An 18,361-nucleotide genomic window follows, 5' to 3' on the forward strand; every position below is an offset into this window, starting at 1 on the left:
AGGATATCTACAATGGGTCCACCGCTACCATCGTCCTTGATAAGAAGAGCAGTAAAATACCTATAAGGAAGTACGTCCGAGATGAAGGCAATCTCTCGAATTTTATTCATAGAATGTTTAGAAGAAGTATTCACAACACTGAATAGGGAGCATGCGGCCGGAAGGGGTAATAGTAACCTCAGATTCGCTGATGATGTTGCCTTGTAACGGAACCAACCTAATGATCAATAACCTCGGGACAGCACAGCGGTTTAGATAATGGCGAGACAGTGGAAGTGAGAGAGAGAGAGAGAGCTCTTTATTAAATGAAAGCAGAGAGGTTTGCCGGCATGTTCCCGCCTGCATGCCACTCTGCGGGGATGGGGAGAAGGGAGTAAAGGCCCCAAAAGAAGTAGGGCAGAAGAAAGATGGGAAAAGAATTGATTAAAAGAAAAAGGGAGCACGAAGCTTTGCGTGGTGACTTAAAAGTCCACACGATCTCACACGTAAAGTTCTAAATTGTCTCTGCGAGGGCGATTCCGTGTAAATAGTCAAAAAAAGCAACCAACACTTTTGTCTGGGACGATGGAGAGGGCCAGGGTCCAAGGAGACCTTTCAAAGATATGCGTCTCAACGCAGCGCTCACGATCTCTTACCCCATCGCCTCGGTCTAACTGCAAACCCCAATTGCGATAATTGTGGATTGCCCGAAACAGTAGAGCACGTCCTTCTAGAGTGTCCGGCATACATCCAAGAAAGAACTCACCTCGCAGAAAAGATTGAGTGCCTCAACAACACAGTGGAAGTGGTAAGCGAAAGTATGCACTTATGCCAAGTAGTGACCGCGGATCCCAAACTTGAGGCAGAGATACGTAGATGGATTAGAGTGGGGTGGAGGGCATTCCGCAGGCATTCACCGATAATGAATGCCAGTTTATCATTATCCCCGAAGGAGAAAGTGTATGAAAGCTGCATCTTACCGGTACTAACCAACAGGGCAGAAACTAGAAGGCTTACTGTAAAATGCCACGTAAATTGAGTGCGACTCAGTGAGCAATGGAACGGAAGATGATAGGTGTGACCCTAAAAGACGAGAACAGAGCGGAGTGGACCAGGTAACAAAAATGTGTTAAGGACATATTAGTTAAGAATGGCTGCGGGCAGGGCATGTAATACAAAGTCAAGATCATCATCAACATAAAGAACAACCTATCTACGCCCCATAGGTCGGCAAAACAGAAAGAACTTACACAAACTGAATCACAATTTTTATCATTCACGCTGTACTCAATTAAACTCAGATAAAAAAGCTCGTCTGTTCACAAAATCACTCGTACTCACTCATCAAATACTCATTTGTAATCATACTCACATGTACTCAAACTAATTTGTCCTCACGAGTATTCGTACTCAATCTGTACTCACGAGTACTCACTCTGTACTCATGAGTAATCAATCTGTACTCATGAGTACTCAATCTGTACTCGTGAGTATTCAGTTTGTATTACTCACGAATAATCAACTTATCTGCACTGTTAGCTAGGTCGTATCTCGAATGGAAGAATAAATAGAAAAAATAAAATGTTTAATTGATTAGAAAAACAGTTACATATATATCAGGACAGAGGAAGAAAACGTCTGACGCGGTGAACTGTCGTAGGGCGACTTACTGCGCGAAAGCACGTACATGTGAGAGAGCGAAACCGAACGTAAGCACTCGCGTTGCGTCTGGCGTCTCCTCTTGTTTCAGGAATAAAACAATGAAGTCTAGGCCGGGTCGGGCTCAGGGGAGCTCGGGACTTGTCGGTGCGGCCGGGGGCGTAAACGGCGGTTTTGTGCGTGTCTTCGAGTGGCAGCTTTTGTCGTCCGTTTTTGTTTCCGGGCGCGCTGCTACTCGTAATCCTGCTCCAAATCTGAATTGTGCCTGCCCGCAGGCACAATGAAACGTTCGCGTAGGTTGACGTCCGTTCGTGTCCAGATCACTGACCGCTTATTCACAGATGCTCGGTACTGGCGTTTGTTTTTTATTGTTCCGGATACTAGAAACTTCGTTCAGAGGGTGTTCGTCTCGTTGAGTTTTGGTGAATTTTAAATGTTCTTGATTTTATTGTGCGTGTGCCGCGGGATTGCCTTTGTCAGACCTGAACTTGACAGTGTTTACGACGTTGCGTTCGCCGCGACGCTTCCGTCGGCGATTGTGTACGTGTAGATCGTCGCGTGCTTGATGCATGTGGGGGCGTAGACGTCCGGTTTGTCCGGTGGCGAGCTGCGTTGTGTAGGAATGGCATATATCGGCGCGATGAGGACGTTGCTTGAATTGTCGTGTGCGTTGCGTATGCTGCGGGAGCCATTTGGCTTTTTGTTTATAGTGTGCGGTAGCGTGGCGTTTTCGTAGGGTGGCATGGCTGATCGGTCAAGGTCGTTGCGGCTCCTTGCTCGCAGTCGCAGTGGTTGTTTCGGAAGTGAAACCGTTGTGGTGGGGAAGCAGGCGTGGTTCATGCCGTCCGTTCGGTCCCACATTCCTTGGCGTCACAAGCGTCACTTCATCGTTAGGGCATTCGATGCCTTCGTCTGGATCGGGTTCATTTGTTTCCGTTCTTGCCGTGTCCGTGTCGTCGCTCAAGGCCTCGTCTTTTGCCCGTTGTTTCAAGAATGCTATATTCGCTATCTCTCACATACAAGCATGCTCCGTTCGTCCCGAGTCCGCTTGCTCGCGGTTGCGTCCTCTTGTACGAAATGGTGTTTGTCGAGTGAGTCTCGGGCGGAGCGTGGGTGCCGGGGATCTTGTTCTTTCTAGCTCGGACATGCCGCATGAGCTGGCCGTGTCGTTGCTCGTTGACGGACCTACCTGTACGAGTGTTATGTCGTTCGTCCGCTGGACATCGGGCTGGAGGAGCGGGTGCAGAGAGCTCGCACGTTCCGGTAGGGTTGAACTGCGTGCGCTGGGTCTATTGTTGCTTGTGGCCAGGTGATTTCTGCGGTTGTAACATTCGCTGGCCAAGTCCGGATAGCATCAGTGGGAGCGGAGGATGTCGGGAATAGTAGTTTCCTCCGTGTGTGCTGGTTTGGTGGCGTTCCGTGCGCTGTGCATTTCGTTCGCCGTGGTCAGCTCTACTGGTTCAAGTTAATTGGATGTCGTTCGTCGCCTCTGGTGCGTTTCGTGCGCTGTGCGTCTCGTTTTATCTAGGAAACTCCCCTATAAGTGGTGTGTGGTTGTTCGCCACGTATGGTGCATTTCGGCCGCCGTGCGTCTGGTTCGCTTGTCGTGGCCATATCCACCAATTCGGATGTGATGTCGTTGTTTGCGTGGACCGGCGCCAGGACGGCACGAGCGAGAAATGTACGTACTGGCTCCGTTGCGTTCCGTACTCTCAGCGCTCCGTTCGTGTACGTATGTACCGGAATAGCGGGTGCCAGGAACGTGGTGCCTTCTGGCTCGTGCACGCTGCGTACGTTGCGCGTCTCGTTGCTCGTTGCTCGAATGACCTACGCGTGGGCGATGTAGCTCGTGAGCGATGTAGCAGAGCAACGTGTGTTCTTTATCTCGCCAGAAATGCACTGACCTTCGATGCGTTTCTGTAATCGTGGCGATTACCTGGGAGAGGTCCGGTGAGCACGCAATCACAATTTTGCATGCGTCGTCTCGTTCATGTGCGTGCCGTCGTGCATGCTGCCTGTGTCCGGATCTCGTGCAGTCCAGGCACTGTGAGAAATTATGATGTCCGATTCACAACTCACAAACGTGCTTAGGTGTACTGGGATATTTTATTTCCATTGCTGGGGCATATTCCGCCACCACACATGTACAGTGGGGCTATATGGTCACTTGTAAATGGCACTACACGAGACCATATTACTAGCGAACCTGAGGAAAATGTTTCAAAAGGGGAACCAAATAAAACCATATGGGCGCGCGTACATCAGCGAAATTGTCGCTTGAATACGCACAGAGGAATGGTGCGGACAATGTCGGTGAGACGAACGTTACAAACTACGCACTCGGTGTGACGCGAGTTACGTAAATTAACTGCGACTGTTGAAATGAGCGGTTAGGCTCACGAAACGACTACACAGGGTGACATGCGTCTATAGAAACTTCTGAAGACCGAAAGAGAGAGACTTTAGTACACCTAGTGCGTGCATTGCTATCAGCCTCCAAAGCCTCTCCTCCTAAAGCAACTGGAAGGGAGCAAGCGCAATGAAGCCGCCGCGCGTTCACAGGCCGCGTCAACAAAAATAACTGCGGCAGTCAACACGTGCCACTGGACAAGAGCAACTGCGGCCGCCTTTCCCGCCGGGCCCTCACCCCCTCGTTTTAAAGACGATAGTCTTTCTTGGGCTACTTAAACCCAGAAATTTTGGTCTGTCTGTATGTCTGTATGTCTGTCCGTCTGTCTGTCTGTCACTCGATTCAGCCACCGGGCCAAAGCAAAAGAATGCCTGCGCAATAGTCTTATATAGTCACAGCTAAATCTACCCGTCTTGGTCCGGTGTAATGTTTATACTTGTCAACATTGTTGAAGAAGAACAAGACATTACGCAAATATGAGACAACAAATCAATACAGAAATGATATTTGCAGTGTTCCTTTATAAAAATTCAAACATGCTTGACTTTTGCGAAATTAAATACTTCATCAACTGCCGAAAAAGAATTCACTCCGCCGTCGCCTGCTGTCGGCCGCGCCACTATAGCTTCTGGCGCCATTTTAAGAAATAAACCGCAACAGTTACGCAAGGTTCCACTAGATAGTTTCCACGTTCTGCTTGCAACGCACGTGGAGTAGGGAAACGCGGTTCTATAAACGTTGAAGCAGGGTGCCTCGATTAACGCGCGTCTTCACCGTACGGCAGCGTTCGCATCGAGACACCCGGTTTCGAGCAGTGGAACGCGCAAAATTTAAAATGATTTAAGAAAACATTTGGCGTCTTTACCTTGGGAGGAGCGCGACGCAAGAGGAACAACATGAGAGGTAAGCGGTAAAGCGAAGAGAGGCATTTACTTCGCAAAAGCCGATAAATACTATCGTCTTTTGACGTCATTTGCAACGAAAGGAGCAGATACGCGGCCAATTTTTTTCCCTCTTCATCATGACCCCTTTGCGAGCGACCGCCGAGAAACAGTGCCAAACAGGGACAGGGAAAGGGGGGAGGTGCAGGTTTCGTTGTCTAATTTGGCCATCCTTGACTGTTAAGCTGCACAGCGGCACCGCTAAATGTTTGCGACTCGTACACGCGCGTCCGGAATCGAGCTCGTGATAAAACTTGTTTGTACTACTGTACTCACGAGTGCATATACTCAAGACTGCAATCACTCGCAAAACCAGTATTCATGAGTATTCTACTCATGAGTACTGTGTACTCATGAGTACTCATACTCTTTAGTACTCAAACTCATGACTGTACTCATGAGTACTCCTAATCATGAGTAGTGTATTCATGAGTACTGTACTCACGAGTAGTGGACTTACCCCTGTACTCACTCGTCATCATACTCACCTTTTCTTTGCTGGGTGTGTACTCAATCATCATCCTACTCACTCGGGAGTTTGAGTACAAATAAGTGAACTCACGAGTGAGTACGCCGACCTATGCAACGCTCACTGCTGGGCAAAGGCCTCTCCCACCAATCTCCAATTATCCCGGTCCTGTGCAAAGTGCGACCAATTTATCCCAGCAAACTAGATCTCATCTGGCCATCTAACCTTCTCCCGCCCCCTGCAACACTTGCCTTCTGTAGGGAACCACTGTTTTCCCCTAATGACCAACGGTTATCTTGCCTTCGCATTACACGCCGTGCCCGCGTCCTAACGGCGAAAAATTTGTCCCCGCAAACTAGATCTCATCTGGCCATCTAACTTTTTGCCACCCCCTGCAACGCTTGCCTTCTCTAGGGATCCACTCTGTTACCCTTAATGACCAACGGTTATCTTGCCTTCGCATTACATGCCTTGACCATGTCCATTTCTTCTTAATTCATTTCATTTCATTTCACTTCAAGTTTTCATTTTTCTCCCGTTTTTTTGTACACGAGGAGGCGGGAAAAAAAGGCACCCAGCGGCTGCTTGACGACGTCCCTGCCCCCTGTAACATGGACAATATTAAGAACAGTACTTACAAGAGCCTTTTGTTGTCAACCATAGGCATAAGGATATGTTGTCAATCTTTAACATTGTGTAAATACTTTTCACGCCCAGATATATGAAATACATGCGTATGCAAAGGTAAAATCAACTCGGCGTGCATGCTAAAAATTCTATGTATCCCGAAGAACACGAGTGAGAAGTGTAACAATTATACACACCCACATACAAATCCAAAACAGACAAATACAATTCCTCATGCTTTTACGTCAGCATCAATCTTCCAGTCAACACAAAATTTATTTATAAAATCAGGAGTATGACACAAGAAAATAATAGAAGGTTCAAAATAAATAACCTCTAAGGAACAGCTTAAACGCGTGTTTAACTGAGAAGGTATCTATTTTATTCCCCATGATGTGCAGGCTGTTTACCAATACCGGTATTTTGCTTTGTAGCATATTATCCCCGTGAATGGTTCGGTTAAGAGAGAGCGACCAGAACTCTGGATGTCTCGTAACACGTGCATGGACATTTTTAATTATATGGAAACATAATTACCAGGCTATTCGTACCTTTATTTCTTTCTGTAATTAGCTTCTTGAAGAGGCGGTAATCATAGACGTTTGGAGGCTAATTAGAGTAAGTTTATTCATTAGAGGATGCACGGGGTGCTAAGAAATTACGTTCGAGTTATTTTTAAATACTCTATTCTGTAAGCTAGTAGGTTTATGTATATTTGCAGAAGTGGTCGTACCTTATGCAACAAAACAGTATTTGATGTATGCTAAGAACAGCGATTTATATAGTTGGAGTCTAGGTTTCATTGGAAGCAAGTCTCGGTGACGGTAAAGTGCACCTGTGAGAAGTGATAGTTTAGTAACTACATCATCTGTAGGTAAGTCCACAGCATATTTTCAGAACATGTTACTTCTAGCGTATTAAAACTACTTACTGTTTGAATGGGAGAGCCGTTTTGGATAGTAGTTTCATTTGGTGCAGCTGTTTGGTTTTTTCTCGGAATACAACATCATTGGTCTTGTCAGTGTTTATAGCTAGTTCATTACACGATGCCCAGTCACCAAGTTTAAACAAAATTTTTTTCCCCGTTTACACAAAACGTTACAGTTACTATTCAAAATGAATTGACTTGTATCATCTGCCTAAATTACACATTTACCTGAAGGATCGATTTGAACAATATCATTGATATAGATGTTCTTGATATAGGTCCTAATATACTCCGAGCTTAGTCTCTTTTTTGAGGAATGGTGATTTTTAATGAAACATATTGTGTACGATTGCTTAGATATTGCTCGATGATATTGTGCGCTGTGCCACGCATACCGTAGGATTTCAATTTTCGCAAGAATACTATAATATTAAGAGAATGGAGAAATCTACAAAAATTCCAAGAACCTATTTTTTGTCTTCAATGGCTTCTAGAATGAATTCTTTTTGGTCCTGAAGTGGAAGTTCGGTAGAACAGTTTTTTCGAAATCCATTCTGTAATTTTGTTAGTCAATGCTGTCTACCCGTAAAAGAGGTAAGTCTACAATACAGAAGTTTTTTTAATACCCTAGAAAAAAGGGGTAAAATAGAAATAGGGCTGTAATTTGCAAGATTGTTCTTGGCGCCTTTTTTATAAATAACGACAACCTTCGCTATCTGCAAAGAAACGGGGAAAGTTCCACTTGAAAAGCATATATATATATGCATTAATTGAGTAGTAATCATGTCCGCAACAAGTTTTAATGGGATGTGTTTGCATATCGAATGGATTCGAAGAATTATTAATATGGAGTTTTATGATTGCTGAGAAAACTTCGTGCTCGGTTACAGGAGTAATATATAATGTATCTAGGCAAGGAGGATTCATGTACTTAGAACTGTCACCCGTAATTATTGTAAAAGTCATATTCACAAGATGGTCACTAAATCACTCACAAGAGCACTTCCTTTAACCTGCTTGCCATCCACCGTAACTTCGGTTACATCTGTGCGTGATTTAGAAACGTTGAAGATTGAATAGAGGTTCCTCCAAGTAGCAGCAGAATTACCGCTGGACTTCTCAAAAAGGGTATTATAGTAACTATTCCTAGACTTCGCTATCTCTTTGTTATGCTTGTTGCGATATTTTTTAGAATTCATTAGTAGATAAGTGTCAGGATCGGTGAGAAATTTGTTATACATGTAGCATTTTACTTTATTTTACCTGAGAGATCAGGCGGCATTCAAGGGTTGCGTATTGTGGGAGGCGTCTTTAACAGCTTACATTGGAAGTTTTCGCATAAAAAGATTTGAATTTGCCTAGGAAGGATTCAAACACTAACGACGCATGTTCTTTTGAAAGAAAACGTCTGTCCAGTCGTTGTGGACCATTGCTATCGAAATCTATTCAAAATTTTAGAAGAAAGGTTTCTTACGAAAGATGCCGACCTATGAAACTTTTTACATTGTTTGACAGCCATAAAAATGGAAAGTTGATCACTAAAATCACTGGCTCTGACTCGAGCTCTAATGTTTCTAACATGAAAACCCACAAGAGAAAAATAAAGCAGTGTCGAAGAGTTAGTGTTTACTCGGGTTGGGTGGTCGACGACACTGGTTAAACCGAAGCTTTGGTACAAGCAGGTTAGTTCATATTTCATAGGACTAATACATATGACGCCTATGATAAAATCACCGCCACTGGTTGTCTCAAGCTTGATCTTAGCGGGAAACCAGAATAGATGTTCTTAAAACGAAAGAAAAGGGGTGTATGATGCAAAGGGAGGGTGATATACAGCAGAAATGACGTACTTGTTCATATACAGTGACAGCACTTAATAGTCGTTATGTGTGCAAGTAAAGGTTTTAAGAAGTTCATGGCGGTACTCGTTTTTCACAAATATTGCTTCGGCACCGCAACGCTGAGTTAGGCAGTTTAGAAAAAAATGCGTTATATCCTGGCATAGTGAAAACATCATCACCATCAGCGAACCATGTTTCTGACTGCATTTATATTATATAAAATTCCAAAGTGATTTAATGGAAAAATATTTTAAGGACTTGTGTTTATTTCAAGCAGTTTGAGCATCTAAGTGAAAATTTTTAAAACCTGATAAGCAATCATGACCAAGGATCGCGCATAGCTCGTTAGGCGTAACGTACATACATTGGCTGCATATGAACGCCTTATGTTAGCCATGTAGTGGTCGGGGACTTCTATTGTTTCAAGAGACCCTTGGGACTTTACAACAATCGCTTGTCACCCTCCGTTCACTTCACAAGAACCTTTCCATTGCTGTGCCATACAAACTCGAAGTTGCTTTCACGTGCCTACGGCTTACTTCCCAAAGCAACTTTCTAGTGTACTTCGTGACGTTTTTTTTCGATATACACTTCGGTGTCAGCCGTTTTCTTCATTTTTCTAGCTTCAAACCAGTTGTAATGCACTGCCTGCCGAGTAGAGCGAACGATAACACCGGGTGTTTTATCTGGCTACGAAGGCAGGCGGTGAGCGGCCATGACGTCATTTTTCTCGAGGTGGGGAAGCTGCAGCATTGCAGCTGTTTGGTTCACCTTTGAAAGAACGTCTTCCTTTTCTGTCTTCGGGAGGCCATGAAACTCTAGATTAAGTTTCTTTTTGTTGTGCCACTCAAGTTTATTGATGTATTTTGTCCACATCACTGACGGCCTCGCCACCTTGTTGCGCCGGAGCTCGATCAACTCGCCGGTTCACTTCTGCTACATCTCTTTGGTTTTCGGTTAACTTCGCTAGCACGGAGTCAACTCGTCGGGCAACGTTTGTGCGCTTGCGTCGACAGCAGTGACCGTTTCGAGAAGCTGCTTTACTTTTCTTGCCGCTCTACAATCGATGCTGCCATGACGCTATCAATCGTCTTTTTTTCACCTCTACAAAAAGGGCACCGCCACTGCTTTTGAGCGGCATCACCCATTGACTTGTGCGCTTTTTCTGACAGGCCAGAATGAATTCTGAAGTGATAGGAGCATAGTGATTCGGTGAACACCACACAAGAATCATGAGAACCAATAGCCAAGTCGCAGTCGAAGCAAAAGCTCTAATCTCTCATTTTGACACTCTCTCGGGCAACAGCTCAAGCGCACAAGATATAAATGGAAAGCTTGAAGTCTGCAATTAAAATAATCACAAACCTGTAACAATACAGAGGAATTGAGTGCCGAGCTGACAGTGCCACCGCTGCTACCCAAATGCCGGGGACGTCGAGCGCTGCCTCTTTTATACGGGCCGAGCTCGCTGAAGTGGCAGTGAAGTTCCCACTGTGCAGTCGCAGCAGTCTTCCCAGATCACGTGCTCTTGTCTTTAGCAGCCGGGTCGTCAGACGCAGTATCTTGATTTTCCCGAGGCGGCCAGAAGCATACAATACGGCGTCTGTAACACACACCAATTGATTGCTGAGATGACTGTGCCACCCCTGCTGACCAAATTTCTACTAATATATCCCTAACAAGCGTTTGTTCCCTCACCCGCTCCCCTCTCTTGTTGTCCCTTAATGTTACGCCTATCATCTTTCGCTCCATTGCCCGCTGAGTCGTTCTCAATTTAAGTTGAACCCTCTCAGTGAGCCTCTAAGTTTCTGCCCCGTAGGTGAGTACCGGTAAGATGTAGCTGTCATTCGCTTTCTTTTTCAGGGACAATGGTAGGCTGCCTTTCATTATCTGAAAATGTCTCCCGTATGCACTCCACCCAATTCTCATGCTTGTAATTATCTCCGCCTCATAGTTGTAATTCAGGGTCCCAAATTGGCCTAAGTAGACATATTCGCTTACAACTTGAACGGCCTCGCCAGCTATCTCCAACCACTGTGCTGTCCCGAGGTTATTTATCATTACTTTTGTTTTCTGCATATTAACTTTCAGGCGCCCGCTTCTACTCTGTTGATCCAGTGCGGAAAGCATGTTTTGCAATTCTTCCCACGGATTACTTATCCAGGGAATGTCACATGGGCACGGTGACACCGCAACGGACATGTCATTGACGAACCACTTCGTATTTTTCGTTCAGGTCCTCGGTTTTTTTCCGGTTTGGCCAAGGTGGTTGCGACTGCGCATGGATCCTTCACGAGGCAGCATCGTCAAGCGTTGCTCACACCGAGCAATGTGACGCGTCGGAAGCCTATCTGCGCTACGGTCCCACCCCCTTCAAGCTGGACGAACCATGCTACATGTTCCTCGGGATGACCTCGACAACCGGAGCGTCATCGGCATCTGATGGCTATATAGCAAGCATCCCTCCGGGCGCGGGCAATGGGCACGGTGACACCGCAACGGACATGTCATTGAAGAACCACTTCGTATGTTTCGTTCAGGTCCTCGGTTTTTTCCGGTTTGGCCAAGGTGGTTGCGATTGCGCATGAATCCTTCACGAGGCAGCATCGTCAAGCGTTGCTCACACCGAGAAATGTGACGCGTCGGAAGCCTATCTGCGCTACGGTCCCACCCCCTTCAAGCTGGACGAACCATGCTACATGTTCCTCGGGATTACCTCGACAACCAGAGCGTCATCGGCATCTGATGGCTATATAGCAAGCATCCCTCAGGGCGCGGGCAATGGGCACGGTGACACCGCAACGGACATGTCATTGACGAACTACTTCGTATTTTTCGTTCAGGTGAGAAAACGCTTCGGTAAATGCTACAAAAGCAATGACGTATTTCTGTTGGTGTTGCCGTGCCCACGGCAGATGTGTGCGCTTGTTGGTGATTGCATTGTTTCAATGAAATGGCTATTGTTGTTAGCTGGTGATATCGAAAGCAACCCCGGTCCCACTCTGGAGCAGCTTGCCACGGAAATTCGAAAAATGGCCGCGGACGTAACTAGTATCAAGGAAAACAACAAAACAGCGCATGATTCACTCGCCGCGATTCACAAGAAGTTGGATGTGCTGACACACCTAGAAAGTAGAATAACTGAAGTTGAAGAGAGAGTGGATGGAATCGAAGCTACGCTGTCAAGGTTCGGAAAACAGATACATGACATGGAAAATCGTAGTCGGCGCTCCAATCTTATCATCTACGGCATTCCAGAAAGAGAAAATGAAACAACTGAAGACCTTGAGTCCGAGGTGGTAAACAAGCTAATCCAGGACAAACTTAAGGTAACCATCTCTGGGATCGCAAGAATACACCGTCTAGGAGCAAAAAGGGAGGACAAAGTGCGGCCTGTTATCTTTAAGCTACTCGATTTCAGGGACAAAATAAAAATACTTAAGAACTGCCCCAAACTCAAAGGTACCAAGATATCTGTCGGCGAAGATTTTTCTGTCAGAGTACGTAACATCAGAAAGCAGCTTTGGGAGAGTTGCAAAATTAACCGGGATAACCGTGAGAAAGTCTCGCTGGTATATGACAAGATCAAGTTAAATGATACACTCTACATGTGGGACGAAGAAAGGGGCGTAAAAGTAGAAGTACCAAAAAACCGCTCAAGCCAAAAACGAGAGTAAATCAACGTGAAGTACCAAAACGCATCTCTGTGATTAATGTAAACGCGAGAAGTGTGGTGAACAAGACAGTTGAACTGGAAGCGTTTTTACTGGAACATTCCTCCGACATTGTTACCATTAGTGAAACATGGCTTTCTTGTGATGTCTGCAGCAGCCATACCTTCCCTCCGGGCTATGTTGTTCTCCGAAAGGACAGGTGCACTCGTGGGGGTGGCGTTGCAATCCTAGTCAGGGATAATGTACCTGTTACACCAATGCCTGACGTTGACGGTATAGAAGCCCTGTGGTGTAAAGATACGAAAGGCAAGTTTTCCATTTACGTGGGAACAATGTATCGTCCGCCGGGAGCAGGCTCTGATGCGATACATGTCCTGAATGAATATATGCGAATGAACCTTCATGACTCAAAAAAAATTATTCTGACCGGTGACTATAATCTTCCTGGCCTTGAGTGGGAATACCTTCAAAGTGGAACTGCCGAAAAGGCCAGCGCTGAAGCACTGCTTGATTTAACCTATAACTGCGGACTAAAGCAGATAATTTTGCAACTCACACGTGTCACTGCTTCTTCGCAGAATATTCTGGATGTAACATTTGTGAGTGATACCATTTTAACAGATGACCTTTCATGGGAAGTTACAGATGGCATATCTGATCACAAGGCAACAAAATGTTGGTTATCGTTTCCGAGTGTGCGTAACGGGAGAGTGAAAAATCGTATATATGACTGGGATAACGCTGATGACGTCAGTGTGCTTGACTACATGGAAATTTCATACCCAGCTTTTGAACTTCTTTCAAACGACCCAATTGTATCAGTTGACTGCTTGTGGATACGTTTTAATACAAATGTGAAAGACTGTTTATCTAAATACATTCCAACAAAAATAAAAACAGCGAAAAAAACTAACCCTTGGATAACAAGAGAGATCATACATCTCAAGCGCAAGCTATCAAGACTTCGAAAGCTCAAAAACAAATATTGCTCACAAAGGTTTAACAACGACATTGGCATAAAATCTCGAACTCTTAAAGCTTTAGTTCGAAATGCTAAGGATAAGTACATGAATGTTACGTTAGGCAACTTTATAAAAGCTTCCCCGGATAAGTTCTGGCGATACTTAAATTCGGGAAAACGCAAACAAAGTAACTTGCTGCCTGCAGACGCATTGCTTAAAGCTGAGCAGTTTAACAATTATTTCCAGTCTGTATTTACTGTCGATAACGGCATTACGCCCCCCTGTAACCCCCCAAGTTTCGATAAGAGCACGCTTGAAGAACTACAAATAAGTGAAGCCGGAATTCTGTCCTTGATACTCGCCCTAGATATTAAAAATCATGTGGTCCTGACAACATACCGAATCCTTTCCTTAGAAGATACGCGGAGTGGGTGAGCAAATACCTGCTGCTTATCTATAAAAAATCCTTGGATACATGTGACGTACCCAGAGATTGGAAAATCGCTAAGGTAGTTTCGATCCATAAGTCAGGAAGTGAGACCCATCTTTCAAATTTTCGACCTATTTTACTCACTTGCATTGCCTGTAAAATAATGGAACATATAGTACTAAAACACATATTAACCTTCGTTGAGACAAATAACGTGATCAATAAAAATCAACACGGATTTCAAAAAGGGCGCTCAACTACTACTCAATTGCTGGAAACTTTTCACGACCTTGCACGAACAGTAGACAAGCGTGGGCAGGCGGATATCGTATTTCTTGACCTATCAAAGGCTTTCGATCGCGTTTCACATCCAAAATTGCTATTTAAACTACGTAACATTATCGGATCTGGAAAAGTTACAGATTGGTTATCCGCTTATTTGTCACATCGTTTGCAGTACGTAGAACTTGAAGGACAATGCTCAGGTACAGTGCAAGTTACGTCGGGTGTCCCACAGGGAACAGTATTAGGCCCCATCTTGTTTCTTTTGTTTATAAATGATATCTCAAATAAGATAGATGCAACAGTACGGTTGTTTGCAGATGATTGCATTATCTACAGAGAAATAAACACTCAGAACGATCAAATGTTGCTAAATAACGCGCTAAAAAACATTTCTAAATGGTGCCACAACTGGCAAATGTTACTTAACTTCGACAAGTCTGTATGTATGACTGTTACTAGAAAAAAAGTGCCATTTATATACCAGTATATGATTGATGGACACCTTCTTAAAAGAGTGGATGAATACAAATATTTGGGAGTTATTATCTCTGCTGACCTGAAGTTTATTAAACACGTATCGGATATTACTGCTAAGGCCCTTTCTGCGCTCTATTCTCTCAAACGCTCCCTGAAATCAGCTTCATCTGAGACCAAACTACTTGCCTACATTTCCTTAGTACGCTCTATACTATAATAAGTTGGTTCCCACACACTAAAACGTGCGTAGAAAAATTAGAAAGTGTTCAGAGAAAAGCCGCTAGGTTTATTTTCAACAAGTACCGACGCCACGACTCTCCCACAGAGCTTCTCGCCCGTGCTGGAATCCCAACTATCAGCAGTCGCGCTAGAATCCTGCGCCTAAAATTTCTATTTGTTCTTTTAAATGATGGGCTCAGGATTAAAAAAACTCTTTTCTTAACCCCGTCTAATACCAGAAGCACTAGAGCGAAACACAGCCGACATTTAACCGAATACAGATTCCACACAGACACATTCAAGTACTCATTTTTTCCCCAAGCAATCAGAGATTGAAACGCGTTACCACATAACGTGGTTGCATGCAGAACCCTTGACGCTTTTATGTCGGCAGTATCAAGCCTGGAGCATGTCTGAGCAGTGCCCGTATAACTTATCTATTGTGGTTTTCAGTCTCATTTTTGTGCGCATGTGCATGTTCTTTATACCGTTCAACCCGTTCTCATCTTTATCCCCCGGGATGAATTTTGGTTCACAAAAATGGTATATTGTGTAATCTAGAAGAGTGTACTGCCGCAGCTTTCCTACATGGTTCTTAGTTTTCATGTTTTACGTTCCCCTTCTACAAATAGATTATTGTAAACGCGAAGTGTGCTTTGAATTTCTTTTTGGTATGTGCTTTGTCATTGCTCTGTTTTAAACGCGAAATGTGCTACGAAAGTTTAATTGACGTGGGCTATGTCTTTGTTATGAATGTATCACCCAATTCCTGCAAAAGCCTCCACTAAGAGGCAAGCAGTATGTTCTAAATAAAATAAAATAAAAATAAGCAAATCTGAGGTTACTGACGTATTCTTCATTAACCCTTACTGCCACATGTTCCCAATCCAATGCTCTGAGCACTTCTTGTAAACATGCTGTGAATAACATTGGAGAGATTGTGTCTCCTTGTCTGATGCCTTTCCTTATAGGTATTTTACTGCTGTCCTTATGGAGGATGATGGTAGCTGTAAACTAATTATAGATACCCTCTAGTATTCTTCTAGTATTTCTAGAATACTAGAATACTTCGAGTATTCATAAACACCCTCGATCCATAATGCCTAAATGACTGCTGAGGTTTCGACTGAGTCAAATGCTTTCTCATAATCTACGAAGGCTATATAGGGGAGTTCAGTATAATCAGTGCACTTGGTAGTTGGTTTCCTTGGTAGTACCTCGTAGACGACTCACAGTAAGCTGATCGGCCTGCAACTTTTCAAGTCCTTTATGTTTTTTTCTTGTGTATTAGGGTGGTGTTTGCGGTCTTCCAAGATTCTGGTACACTTGCGGTCATTACGCATTGCGTATACAGGTTTGCCAGTTTTTGAAGCACAATTTCTCCGTCGTCCTTCAAGAGGCCTGCTGTTATCAGATCCTCACCAGGTGCTCTGCCCCCTTTCATTTCTTTTAAACCCTTCTTTACTTATTCTGTCGTTGCTGGTAGGATGTCTATCGCCTCTGAACTACTTTCTCTTTCGGCATTATCTTGGGTGTCCTGGCTACAGTACAGATCCCCATAGAACGCCTCGGCTACTTTGACTATGTTACCCCCAATTGTGATGACATTGCTTTGCTTGTCTTTAAGTGTCTACATCTGATTTTTCACCACGCCAAGACGCGTATTCACTGCTTTCAGGCTGGCTCTTTTCTTTACAGCGTATTCGATCCTATCCATATTATACTTCCGTATGCCAGCAGTCTTACGCTTATTAATTGCCTTCGAAAGCTCCGCTATTTCTATTCTGTCAGCTGGGGTTAGAGATTGTCATAGTTTGCTGTTTTCTAATTTGATCTTTCGTCTCCTGAGAAAGTTTACCAGTATCCTGTCTAGCCATCGTGCCCCCGACTTCTACTGTACACACCATGATAATGCGTGTAAGATTGTAGGTGGCTTCCGGTGTCGTAAACTGTGCTTCCTCGGTGTCAGCTGAATATCCGTTGCACAGCACGATCCGTAATTCTTCTACTTTACGTCTTACTGTTAGCTCTTTAATCGGCTTCTTTCGTACTAGCTTCTTTAATGAAGCGTAGGCTATTCCGTTCTGCGATCTCGATTAGTAGGTCCCTCCTACTATTTCTACAGCCCAGACTAGTTCCCAACTGCCTCGTTCCTGAGCCTGATTCTTGCCTACTTTAGCATTGAAGTCTCCCGCAACTACGGTATACTGTGTTTTTACTTAAGCCATTGCGGATTCGACATCTTCATAGAAGCGTTCCACTACATGGTCGTAATGGCTGGATGTGGGCGTGTACCTCTGTACCATCTAAAGTTTGTACGTCCTATTCAGCCTAATTATAAGACCTGAAACTCTTTTGTTAATGCTATACAATTCTTCTATGTCGCTAGTTATGCTTTTATTGACTAGAAATCCCTCTCCTAGTTCTCCTCTGTCCACTAGACCAAGGTAACATAGGACGTGTGGATTTTTCAGCACCGCAAATACTTCACATGTCCTCCTAACCTTAGTAAGCCCTATGACATACCATTTAATGCCCTTTAATTAGTGGAACAACACCTCTAGACTCGGTTCGCTAGATAATGTTCTCGCGTTAAAGGTTGTAAGATTCAGATTATATTGGGGGATTTCTGGGTCCGGGGATTATTATCACCGTCTGCTTCGTCACACGTCTGACCGCCGCCGTAGACAGTTGCTTCGCAGCCAGTAGAGGCTGAGGGTCGTGGGTTAATAGGCGTATACTTGGGAGGTGCACACAGGCAAGATAACCTTTGGTCATTAAGGGTAACAGTGCATCCCTAGAGAAGGCAAGCGTGGCAGGTTACGCAGAAGGTTAGATGGGCTGATGAGATAAAGAAGTTTGAGGGGAGAAATTGGTCGCAGTTAGCGCAGGACCGGGATAACTGGAGATATACAGGAGAGGCCTTCGCCTTTCAGGCGGTATAGATAGGCTGATAATGGCGATGATGATCATGATGATTACTTATCTATAGTCGAGTAGATTTAAAGTCTGTAGGGGCGTTTCCAAAATTCAAGGGACATTGTGTTCATCCACAACAAATGGCCTCTCACCGCTTGCATGACGACAGTGAAATTCGTTCGCAACGAGAACTAGTTTTCTTAAGGCCGCGCTCGCTTGCCGGTCGCCGTCACGTCGTTAAGTGTCAACAAGGTTACCGAAAACTTAAGCGGTGTTTAGTACTTGTGTTATGTTTGTGAGATAGTGCACCATCATCATAATCATCATCACCAGCCTGTGTACGCCCACTGCTGGGCAAAAGTATCTCCTATTATTCTCCAACTACCCCCGTCCTGTGCTAACTGCGACCAATTTATTCCCGCAAACGTCTTGATCTCATGCGCCTATCTAACGTTCTGCCGCCCCCTGCAACACTTGCCTTCTCTAGGGATCCACTCCGTTACCCTCAATGACCAACAGTTATCTTCCCCTCGCATTACAT

The sequence above is a fragment of the Haemaphysalis longicornis genome, unplaced genomic scaffold (assembly GCF_048455015.1).
Source record: "Haemaphysalis longicornis isolate Haplotype H1 unplaced genomic scaffold, Haemaphysalis longicornis Haplotype H1 scaffold_13, whole genome shotgun sequence".
Taxonomy (NCBI): domain Eukaryota; kingdom Metazoa; phylum Arthropoda; class Arachnida; order Ixodida; family Ixodidae; genus Haemaphysalis; species Haemaphysalis longicornis.